This window comes from Glycine soja, chromosome 15, assembly GCF_004193775.1.
Source record: "Glycine soja cultivar W05 chromosome 15, ASM419377v2, whole genome shotgun sequence".
NCBI classification, from domain to species: domain Eukaryota; kingdom Viridiplantae; phylum Streptophyta; class Magnoliopsida; order Fabales; family Fabaceae; genus Glycine; species Glycine soja.
The window spans coordinates 14,264,050-14,275,866 of NC_041016.1; the positions used below are offsets into that span (position 1 = coordinate 14,264,050).

The 11,817-nt window shown below is 31.5% G+C and overlaps 1 long non-coding RNA gene across 1 annotated transcript; it reads left to right on the top strand.

Annotated features, from left to right (window-relative positions):
- Positions 1-1,086: 1,086 nt before the first annotated feature.
- On the top strand, positions 1,087-2,479 carry LOC114387724. Its single transcript, XR_003661391.1, has 2 exons — positions 1,087-1,983; positions 2,098-2,479. It is a non-coding gene; the product is annotated as an uncharacterized LOC114387724 (long non-coding RNA).
- Positions 2,480-11,817: the final 9,338 nt, after the last annotated feature.

An 11,817-nucleotide genomic window follows, 5' to 3' on the forward strand; every position in this document is an offset into this window, starting at 1 on the left:
CAAATGGAGGTGTATACGCAATTTGGAATTTAACACTTTATGTTCAAATTTTAGACCAATACCTAATATGAAACAATTATTTAATATTTCTAAATACATTAAAAATTAAATGTAATATCAATAGTATAAAGTTTGTCTCCATCAACACAAGTAAAGCTTGAAGGTATGCTCACCACACAATCAAGAACATATACTAATTTGAGAATAGCACAATTCTTAGCAAGCGGTCAGCGCATTTAACACACATTATGCCTTTCTCTCTTGACCAAAATATTGACATATTGTTATATAATGAGATTGACTTCTATATGATCGATATTCAATAGCTTGTAACATTTTAATTCCTGTTTAACTTTTGCCGAATTTGTTTATTGACTTGCGTTATTCCATTGCAAACCTCAACATCTTTTTCTTAATTGGAAAATCTGGTTTGTCAAAGGTGTCCCAGCTCACATTATTCCTTTTCAACCCTTTTCCACATCTATGAATTATATTATTCCTTAGCACCATATCTATTAAGATATCATGCATTGCACAGTTCATGCCTAGCCTTTGAATTAAGCTTAATCATATCCATTTCCATTTTCAAATGAAATTAGGAAATAAAAATAAAAAATTCTGAAAGTAGCATATGTGCACTCTGACCATCACAACCTGATAACCATGACCCAAATTACGTGACCCTATGTCATGCTCATAACCAAAAAGTATGGCCATTTAACGGCACAAATCCTCATTGCCTCCCCTTTTTTGAAAGATTCTATTCCCACAAAAAGGAAATTTAGCTTTGAAACCAATTGATTGAAACTAGAAAGGAAGGTGGAGACCCCAACAATCTTTGTTTGTGCTAAAGTGGCCGATCCAAATGCATGAAGGAAGCTTTTGGAAGAAATCAGGATAAAACAGGTCGAATGTGGGGTTGCCCTATCGGAGGAATAACTATCAATTTTGTCCTAAAGATTGTGAATAGTGAGTCAAAATGAAAATATGATTGATAGCATGAGAGCATCTAACTTTTGCCACTAACCCTTGCCTCTAGCTTATAAATGGCAGTAACTTACTAACTTTAGTAACATAGAGATTGAATTGGCAATAGATCAAAATCCATATGCCAAGGGAAAACAAGTTTGGGGAAACTCCTAAGTTTTTGGTCTAAGTATCTTCCATGGAGAGGTTGAAAGTGGAATGAAGCCAAGGATGACTTGCAGGCATTAATTTGCTATTAAGCTAGCAAGTTAGGTAGTTTCATTTGTTGGATTTTCCCGGCAAGTCATCCTGTGGTTATATTTGGCTTTCTTCCTCTCATGTGAGACTCTAATGACTCTCTTGTATATGCTAGGTAAACACACCCTTGTTCTATGAAGTTCTTAGACAGAAATAGTTAGAATCAAAGTTGACAAGATGAGCAAATTTAATTAATTCGGGAAAACAAGTCAAACATATCTCCATGTTTCAGAAGTTTTTAACATTTTCGACAGTTCAATAATTTTTAATATTTTCTAACTTATCTTCTTAAAGAATAGATACTCAAATTAATTAATTTTTAAAAATTCTGTTTCATGGACTTTTGTTTATTGAAAACATTGTTTTTATAAGAATTAAAAAAAACTATGTTTAGCCGGATTTATCCTTACAAAAAATAAGCTTATTTGGATTGGGGGTGAAGCTGGGTTGGTGTTGTTGCTTATTGGAATAGTGAGGTCTTTTGGATGTCCTCATCCCAAAACAAGACCAACCATACTTCTGTTAGAGATAGAGTAGTCCAAACTACAAATTGTAGGTCTTACCCTCAAGGTGGCATTAGAAATATAGTATGTGTATTCCCTTGCATACACATGTTTCATGTAGATTAGTATTTTTTTTATTGTGTCATAATTTTAGACTAAAAATCAATTGCCTTTTTTACATTTTTAATGAGCTCTTAATGGCCACCGACAAGAAGGGTATGACAATTGTGTTGATGGTCACTCTCAAAAGGCATATGTAAGTTGTCAATCACAACCTTTTTTTACACAACTTCATTTGTCAAACAATATAAGTATCTTACTAGTTTATGATCTCTAAACTTGAACATAAGGACTTTCAACAATGTTCTAGCTAAATGCAGGCAAAAATTTGTGAGGCCTTTGCAGATACAACACAGAAGATTGATGGGTCGACCGAGCTTAGCATTTGGCAAGAGGTTGCTAATAGTGTCGAGGAGAGGACTACTACTTTGGAGCAACATGCATGTGCGCTATGATGGTGCATGTGCAGCTTTTGATACCAGTCATGCTCATACACTAAGAGTCTGACACCTAAAAGTACATCGATACTATCAAGATTATATGGACGATCATTTCTTGGATGACGATACCAGTCTAGAGATATTTTTGTCCTTTTTTTATGTCTTTTTCTTGTACACTTTGACTATCATATTACAAACATGAGCATAATTGTATATGACGATTATTTTTGTTTATTTCTACATTATTATTTATCTTATGTCTTTATTATGTTTTAATAATTTTATTCTGTCTTTGTTCTATAATATATCAATAACAAATAAATAAAAACATCATTTTATAAAAATTATATATAGATCTAGCATAAGCATTTTAAAGTCACATATTAATCAGGCCAATGCTAACTCTAGGTAGCTAAATTTAAAATAATCTTTTTAATTAAATTAGTGTTTACCTTTTTTTAAATAGTCACAACTTCTATTTTAGTAACAGATATCTAAAAATGAGGGAAATGAATACTAAAATGAGGTGGGTGATAAATCGGTGTTTGCATGTTCTTTTACAAGAATTTTTGCCTTGCTTTTGCTTTTAATTCAATTCATGTGATTTTATTGACAAAACTAATTCTGTTAAGCTTGATTCAGCCAAGTCAGGGATTAAAAATGTGAAAATTTTGTAAAAAAGAGCTTAAAAAGAAACAAAAAAGAATACTCTAATGAAAAATATGACCATGCTCTTTGAGAGCAGAACCGTACTCATCCCAGCACACTCATGTTCTCTTTAGCATGACCTTGGTTTGATTCTCGAGAATTTGAAAAGAACATTAGAACATATGAGAATAGTCATACTTTTTAGAGCACTGTCGTGCTGTTGCGAAGACTCAAAATTCAAGTTATCCCCTTCAAGGAGAACAACCATGCTCTTCAACAACAGGACGTACTACTCCTCATGTCTGCTATACTTTTTATTTTTATAAAAAGGGGAATTGTGTGAGGGTATGTTTTATCTTTTATTTTGTGCACAAAAATTGACTCCATGAGTGACCTAAGCATAGTGTGAGAATTCTTTTGGATCGAGAAAAACACATGGAAGATTAGGGGGGCTCTAATTATAATTTTTCTCATTCCCTCATCTTTTTCATGTATATGAAGTTATTGTTTTGCTTGTTTGGGTCCATGATTATGATGTAATTTGCATATGAATCCCAATTTATTTAATTGAAATTGTTTTTATTAAGTAAATTATGTTGTTCTATCGTACTTAATTTCTAATTAGAATTTATCAATTTATATTTTAGTTATTTTTGTGTTTGTGATTAACTTCGTATGAATAATGGAAATATAAAACAACTGAATCATTTAGAATGATGATTGACCAAAGCATTTTAGGTATTTTTTATTATCATTCTCTGTGTGTTTATGTTTTCTCATAATTTATTTCTTAATTGACCAAATTAAAACTAAATTAAGAGAAAAATTATTGGAAGTATTTGGCCAAACCATTTTAACAACCTCAAGAGAATTCAGATTCAATTAATGTATAATTGAGAGAATTCAATGACAAGATTTAATCATAGCCTCGGGCCTTCTTATCTGATAAGTTTATTGCAATATCTCTGGTTGCTCTAAAGTACTATTTTCAAACAAAGTAATTAACCACATTTCTTAACTATTGATTAAAATCAAATTATTTAGTTTATTACAAATTAAATTATTACAAAAATATGACTAGTTCTTTAGATTAGATATTTAAACTTAGATCCACTGTTACTATGCGTAAAATACACTTATTCTAAACGAACATATTTTAGGTATCATTGAAACTCATACTTTTACATAAATTCTATTTTAATTTAAAATTTTCATCTCAATTCACTTTCTTTCCGTTTCATTTTATTGAAAAGATCCTAAAAACGTGAGTGACTTCAAGAAAGAAAGTATCAATCATGAGGCAAATGTAGGATTGACACTAAAGTCATATTTAGTGTTGACTTTCATTAATTAATCTTGATGTTTTACTGACGTTAGCATGAGTGAAAGTATCATCATTTCATAATTTCCATATTCAAATATTTTTGTATTCTCCCTTTTTTATACTATCTTGTACTCTAACATAAAGTGTTCATCAAGTACTAACACTACAAGAAATTGCTAAAAAAGTGACGAAAAAATAATCATCGTTTAGTGCACAAAGCTAATTATTGTACTCTAGGTTTAGCGTCGCTTAAGTGCTGGCCCATCATCCATCTTTTACTTGCTAAACACTAACTAGTTGCGGCAATATATTCTATAGAACAAAAAAAACAAAACATTATTGTCTCCAGCGATGCATTTCTATACGAAAACCATTTCCCTAACTCCCACACTAAATTTTGTTTTTTAAAAGTATGTAAGATTACCAACGGCTTGGCCATCACTAACTGTAATATTGCTTAGAAGCTAACGCTACGCGTCTTGCGCTATTCAGCGGTTATGCTGTAGTGTAAATTAGAAAACTTAAAAATAAGAATATTTTTTTTATTACATGAGAGAAAGAAGAAGGAAAAGAAACAAAAGAGCAAAGAAAAACAAAAGCTACTCCTAAAGCATCTCTTAAAAGAATGCTCTGCATGCCCACAAGAGGATCTTTGAAAATCACATATAGGTCTCATCAGAGGAAGCACCAAGTTTAGCATTCCCTTCACGAATCTTAGACAGATTTGATAAATGAAAAGAAAATATGTAAATATAAACGAGCTAAACAAAATAAGTTCAAGTTTTACGTTTTATTTAAGCTAAATTCAAATTTTAAATTAGGATAAAATTAAGTTTAAGTACTCTAAAAGTCAATTTTTGTGGTCAAGTTTGAAAGTAAAATAATTGACTTACTGATTTGCATGACCGGCTTACACCTGTGACCATATGTTTAAAAACTGACTCATTATTATATATTGGCCGCAAACTTAAACTTTGTAGGTCGTTTCTAGCTTTTATTGCTCAATAGGTTGACATGTATCAAAATTAATTGGTATATATTCTTGACAAATTTCACTTTTAACTTTTGCTGTGACTGTTTGTTGGCTGAAGTAATTATTCCAAATTTCCAATAAAAGCATCTCATTCTAGTTAAGTAGAAAATTTCGTCAGAATAATTGTCCCACTTACACACCCCTGTAGCTAGCCTTTCTATCAAGGCTAATTTTAATTTTTGTACGTATTCCTTAGCACCATGTCAATTTCAAGTCCCAGAAAGATATCATGTCATGTTTAGTCATTTGAATACAAATCAGATCCTTGCCTTCTGCAAATTAATAATAAAAGTAAATTGTTAGCCGTCAACTAGTCTCTTGCACATAGCTAGCCTGAGTCAAAATTAACTCAAAACCCATTGACGTGCCCATAACCAATAAGAAAAAGTGTGGCTATTCCAAAAGCACAAATCCTAATTCCTTTGCGCCCCATTTTATTTTTCAATTTATTAATTTTTGAAATATTCTATTCCCACCAAAAAAGGAATTTAGCATTGGGGCCATGTGCCAGTTGATTGATGGAAAGGTGGAGACCCAAGAAATATTTTCTATGCTGGCTAAAGTTTCCAACCCAAAATGTTGTAAGCTTTGGGAAGAAATAAGAATACCTCACAAAAGGATGCTTTAATCATGCACATACAGATTGCCCTTTCAGTGCTGCAAACCATCACTTGCCTCAAAAGGATTGTGAATAGTGAGTCAAAATGAGAATATTGGAGAATTCATCATGCATGAGAGCATCCCTATTTACCCCCTCTACATTGGCTATAAAATGGGAGCAACCCCTTGGCAAAGTAAAGCATGGGAAAGACTTAAGATCATCCAAATTTACATGCAAAGGAAAAACAAGTTTGAGGCAATTCACAAGCTTTTGGTCTCGGAGTCTTTCATGCAGAGGTTGAAAGTGGAAATGAAGCCAAGGATGACTTGCCGACATTAATTTGCTATGATGCTAGAGAGCTAGCTAGCTTCATTTGCTAAGTTTTCCGGCAGGTTATCCTGTGGCTACATTTGGCTTTCTTTCTCTAATGTAAGATTCCGGAGACCGTATCATATGGGCAAGGCACATTTCGAAGAGAAATTTTAGTAATACATTTTTTTAAATGTTTTTTTTGTTGTTGAAGTTTTATATGAAGTTACAAAATTGTGTTTTTTAATGAAAGAGATTTTATAATTTTTAATAAATTTTGACCAATAATAAAGAATATATTAAAAAGTTGTGTAAAAAAATATTATTCGCATTTTTCACATTAGAACAACACCTGGTTCTTTGAATTGGAGGTCATATACATGAATGCCTTAATATGATATGGTTTAAAATATCCGTGATTATTTTCTACTAAAATGTTTGTCTTTTCTGTTACAGCTAGATTCTTAAATATTTGTTGGTTTTTGTTAGTATAAGAATTGCATATACTTGGATATTTGAAATGGTGTAACAAAATAGTCATACAAAAATGTAATTTGTTAAATAATTCTCATTGTTGTCCCAAGGACTTGGCAAAATAAATTCAACATGGTGATCTATAGCAATCATTTTTGTGGCCCGACCACCATGCCATGACTTGCTGCCTCCGAGACTTATTAGATGTGTGTAAGCTCTTTTTTTCCTCACATGTATTTTACATGGAAGTAATTTTGTTTGAGACATAATTTGGCATTCTCTCATTTATGATCCTAACATGAATTCAAACTTTAATTTGTTACATTGTGAGGAACTAGTCACTTTTGCTAGCTGAATCTAACACTTGTTAGTAGATATGTGTATGCTTTGTTGCATACTAATTGCATCCAAAAGAAAGTCAAATTTTGTTAGTTATTGAGACATGATTGACTAATTGACAACATCCACACTTTTCATATTGCATATTATTTGCATTATACCAGGCGGCTGGCATAGAAAACTTGTATACAATATTTTAGATGCTCTGTTTTTTTTCTCTAATTAGAATTGAAGGTTTTTTTCCTCAAACTTAAAAGGAGATACTACTATTTTCTGCTGGCAAGTTATCCTGTGGCTACATTTGGCTTTCTTCCTCTCATGTAAGATTCTGAAGACCGTATCATATGGGTGATAATTGCCTTAAATACTTAATTTTCTCATGTTTCATTAGGTAATTAATCTAATTTTATTCAATCTTAAAGTGATGTTTTACTCATTTTATCTTAGTTTGTAAATTTTATTCAATTTTAAAGTGATATTTTTTCTCAAACTTAAAAGGAGATACTACTATTTTTAGGTTGCATCTCATATTTATTGTCTACTTTTTGTAGAAATGGAGTGGAAAGTATAAAAGCTCTAGAGTCATTTTGAAGAAAAAAAAAGCAAACTTCAATTTAGTTGCGATAAGGAACGAAGTTGAAGCTAAATTCTGACAACAAATAAAATGAACTTTTACAAGCTGAAGCTAAATTTTGGAGTTGATTAGCTAGATTATGTTCTTACTAAAGATGTTTTGCACTTTAGCTAAGCTAGAATTCTGAGCTCAGCTAAAAGTCACTTAAAATAGAAACTTTTGGCTCTTGTATAAATAAGGTTGATTGTCATTTATGGCATGAGGAGACACTTTATTTGACACATTTTTGCAAACCCATTGAGAGAGAAAGATTCACTTGGGTTCCATTCTTCATCTTCTTCTTTCCTCCATGTATTTTGATGCTACTCATGGCTATGAGTAGTTAATTTCCTCCATTGTTGGGGTTAGATGTAACTTTACTCAAACTCTCTTGTATCTCTTGGTGTGTGTGTGGGGGTATATATATATATATATATATATTCAGTTGTTTGTGTTTAATGCTAGTATTTTGTTTCTTTGTTTAATGCTTGTTGTGCACTACTATAAAAAAGCATTTCCACGACATCAATATAACATCGGTGCTATGCGAACGTTGTTGAATTTGTAGCGGTGGCATTTTTGTAAATACCCCGACATTAACGACAATGTTTTTGGTGCTGCCCGATGTCGTATTTGAGCGGTTCAAATGACTACGTTTGAGTAGTGAAAAACGTCATTGTTGCAGTTTTGCAAATTAAAATAAAATTTTAGAAACCACGTCATTACCTTTTAACTCTTTGCCCTTCCTATCTGTTGTGAGCACGCCCTAGCTAGCAACCTCCTTCGTAGCAAACCTCTGTAGTGCCCTCCCTCGTGTGCTTCTGCGTTTCGTTGGTGCCGGTAACTTGTCCGGGCTAAGTTTTGTCCAACTTTTGTGAGGTAAGTTAACTTTGTTAATTACTTGTTAGTTTTCGTCATTTACCAGTTCTTTATACTCTGGCGGCTTGGTATTTACAGTTGAGGTCAAACTCTAGGGTCTGTTGGACTAAGTTCTGCATAAGCAACATGAAAATATAACAACATTACAATTAACCCAGCTTGTCCTTAATTTATTGGGTGCTATGGTAATGACTGTGTTCGAAAGTGAAAATAGTTTTTTTAATTGGAGTTGCATGTACACTTTGAGGTAACATCGTATGTATGATACAACTATATAGGTGAGTCATGGTTTTGAGGGACAAAGAGAACACTTCATGGGGTGGGAATGGTAAATAATGATGATGATGGTTTGTGAGGTTTGCTTAAAATTATTATGAATATGAGGGTATATAGAGAGAGGCAGAGGAGAGACAAGAATTGTGTTTTTATTTTGGTTGATACCTATAGTGGAAAAGGGATTGGAGGGGGACCTCATACAAAGCTGTTTAGCAGACAATCTGTATCATCATATCACACACTATAACTATAACAAATGTACTCTAGAAACCACTGGTTAGGCAACTCAAATATCAAACACGGATTCTACTCCATAAAATTTCAACTCATATTAGCTATTACCCATAGGTCCTATCCCTTATCCTCCTAGTCCCCTCTAACCATTTAGGAGTCCCTAGGGTCCTCAAACAATGAAGTTTAAGTCTTGATATTGTATCGTAGAGATTATTGTTAATGGATTCCGTAACCATTAAACTTTACTGGCAGTCTAAGTAAATCAATCTCGAAGGTTGTTTGAAGAAATTAAAGGATGTATAGGTATTGAATATACTATTAGTACTTTACAATGACTATTGTGATTGGACTATGTAAATAGAGTTTTATCCTCAATGCTTTAATTTATAATTGAATCAATAAATTTCGGTCTTTTAATTATGAATTGATTATTGTTAATGGCCAACCATGGCATGATTTTAGGACATGATTGTTTTGGAAAATACCTCATTGTCTAAATCTAAAACAAAATACCCAATGAACTTGGTGTCTAGGAATGGAGCATGGTTCATGTGTTATCTTGCGTTACTAAGCTTAAAATTAGTTTCTTTCTTAAGTTGTTGAGGGATCAAGACTTAATAAAGAATTTAAGACTTTTTTCATCTAAGGGATTAGAGTTAAAAAAAAGCATTTATTGATTGATTTTAACATTTAAATACAAAGAACTGGCGTATACAGTTATATTTTATTCTAATATATTTATTTATTTATTTGGGCGTTTAGCCTTCTTTGGAAAAAATAAAATACGAAAAAATGTTAAGAGAAAGATGATAGAGTCTTATGTTGTTTAACAAGTTACAAATTTAATTATTCTTGATCAATTTGGAATAAGGCGGCAAATATAATTAAGTGCTTTTTAAATATTGTTAAGTTCGAATATATTTTTGTACCATAGACAAGGATATCTTTCCATCACTGATCACCTTAAATTTATCTAAAACAAAAAATAAAAAAGACAAAACCGAACATTGTGTTCCTTCTATGACCATTGTGTTCATTCTATGCGAAATGACTTTGGAGGATTTCAATATTTACAAAATTAGATCTTATAGAAAATTATGTAAATTAAATGTTAGGTAATAAACTATATATATGTATGCAAACACTTCTGAAAAAACTTGTTTATTTTTAGTTCATGACATATTTATCCCAGAGGTAAATAGATACACAATCTGTACTAGATATAAAATATGCCATAAATTAAACTCTAACAAACATAATGACAAACACATGCGTTGTTACTCACACCAAAGACGTCGCAAACCCCTACACCCTGATTGAATTGTTTAGTACATTTTGAATTGCAACAAGAATCAGTGCACAGAGGACCGCGATCTCCAATATAAGCAGTGCAATTCCTGTTAGGCTGGCCATTAATATTTGGCATAGGAGAGTCAAAATCTCTGATGGAGTCACACGAACCCAAATCTCCTTCCTCTTCTTTTTGCTCTATGCTTCAAAATATAAAACAAAAAAAAAACATAAAGGGAAATATTTTTGAGTTTCGTATCATTTGTAGTTTAATGGACTAGCAACACAATGTTAAGCACCATTTAGATAGAAATACTATGCCTTATTTCCTTTTGGCTTGAAGTCTCAATGTAATTTTAGAAAAAGTTCCCTCAGTGGGAATCTTATACAGTGATCTGGACTGTTTTATCCTGGGGACGTCGTGGTTAATAGTACTGGTGTTGCTTCATATACTCCCATTATTGCTTCTTGTTGTGTCCCACAAGTGCAGGAAGTTTTAGCCCCCAAAAGTATTGGAAGTGGCAGGTCAATGTTTGGATGAAATTGGGAGTTGCTTCATGGGGACATTTTTATGGGGACGTTTGTTTTGAGTTATCTAATTTCGAAATAACATTTCTAAGAATAACATGTCTGGGAATAATATATCTGGCTTTTTTATAAAATAAAAAAAACTTTTTGGTTAGCAATTAAAGTTCTTGGGAACTTTTTTTTTATTCCCATAAATAATTTAAATATTTTTAGTTCACAATATATTTTTCTGAGAATGTATGTTATAATTATAAAAATGCCCCTATTGTGTAAAAGATAATAACTTTATTATAATGCATAAAAATCAAAATGAGATAAATATTATAATTCATAACATTATCTCTATAAATTATAATTTATAATTTGGTGAAAATTATCATTAAATGACCCAAACTTGACGACATGGACCTTTGCTCGGAGATTTCCTATCAACGGGTACTTTTTCTAAAGTAAAATTTGTCAGATATTAAAATAAAATTTAAGAAAAAAATAAATACCAAAACCAAAATGTCCCCATTTTATTAGGTACCAAAAATTTATTTTAATAATATGTCTCCAATCTTGAGTTAGCCTCCAATCTAGTAACCCCAAACTCGCTCTACAGCAGACTGCTATAACATTTTCCTCCACTTCATTCCACAATTTTTCATTCCTCATTTTCAATAGACTCCATAACATCATATATAGCAATTTTGCATGAATTAATTCCATCATCTCCTCTAATAAGGGTAGGAAATAATAATTAAACACCTTATGTTTTTTTAAAAAATCAAACACCTTATGTTTTTTATATTCTTTATGCTTATGCATGCTGAATCAATATTAAGTTTCACTATTTTCCAAATTTGATCTTTTACAAAAGAAATTAATCGTGTAATAATATGTTGTTAGTTTGAATGAAATTCATTTTGGTTTTCTTAAGAAAAATTTTGAATTTAAGTTTTTTAAATGGAAAAATATAGTTAAGAAGAAAAATAACCAATTAAATTTTTTGATAAAAATCATTTATGAATAAAATTATAGTAAATATTATGTACCAATA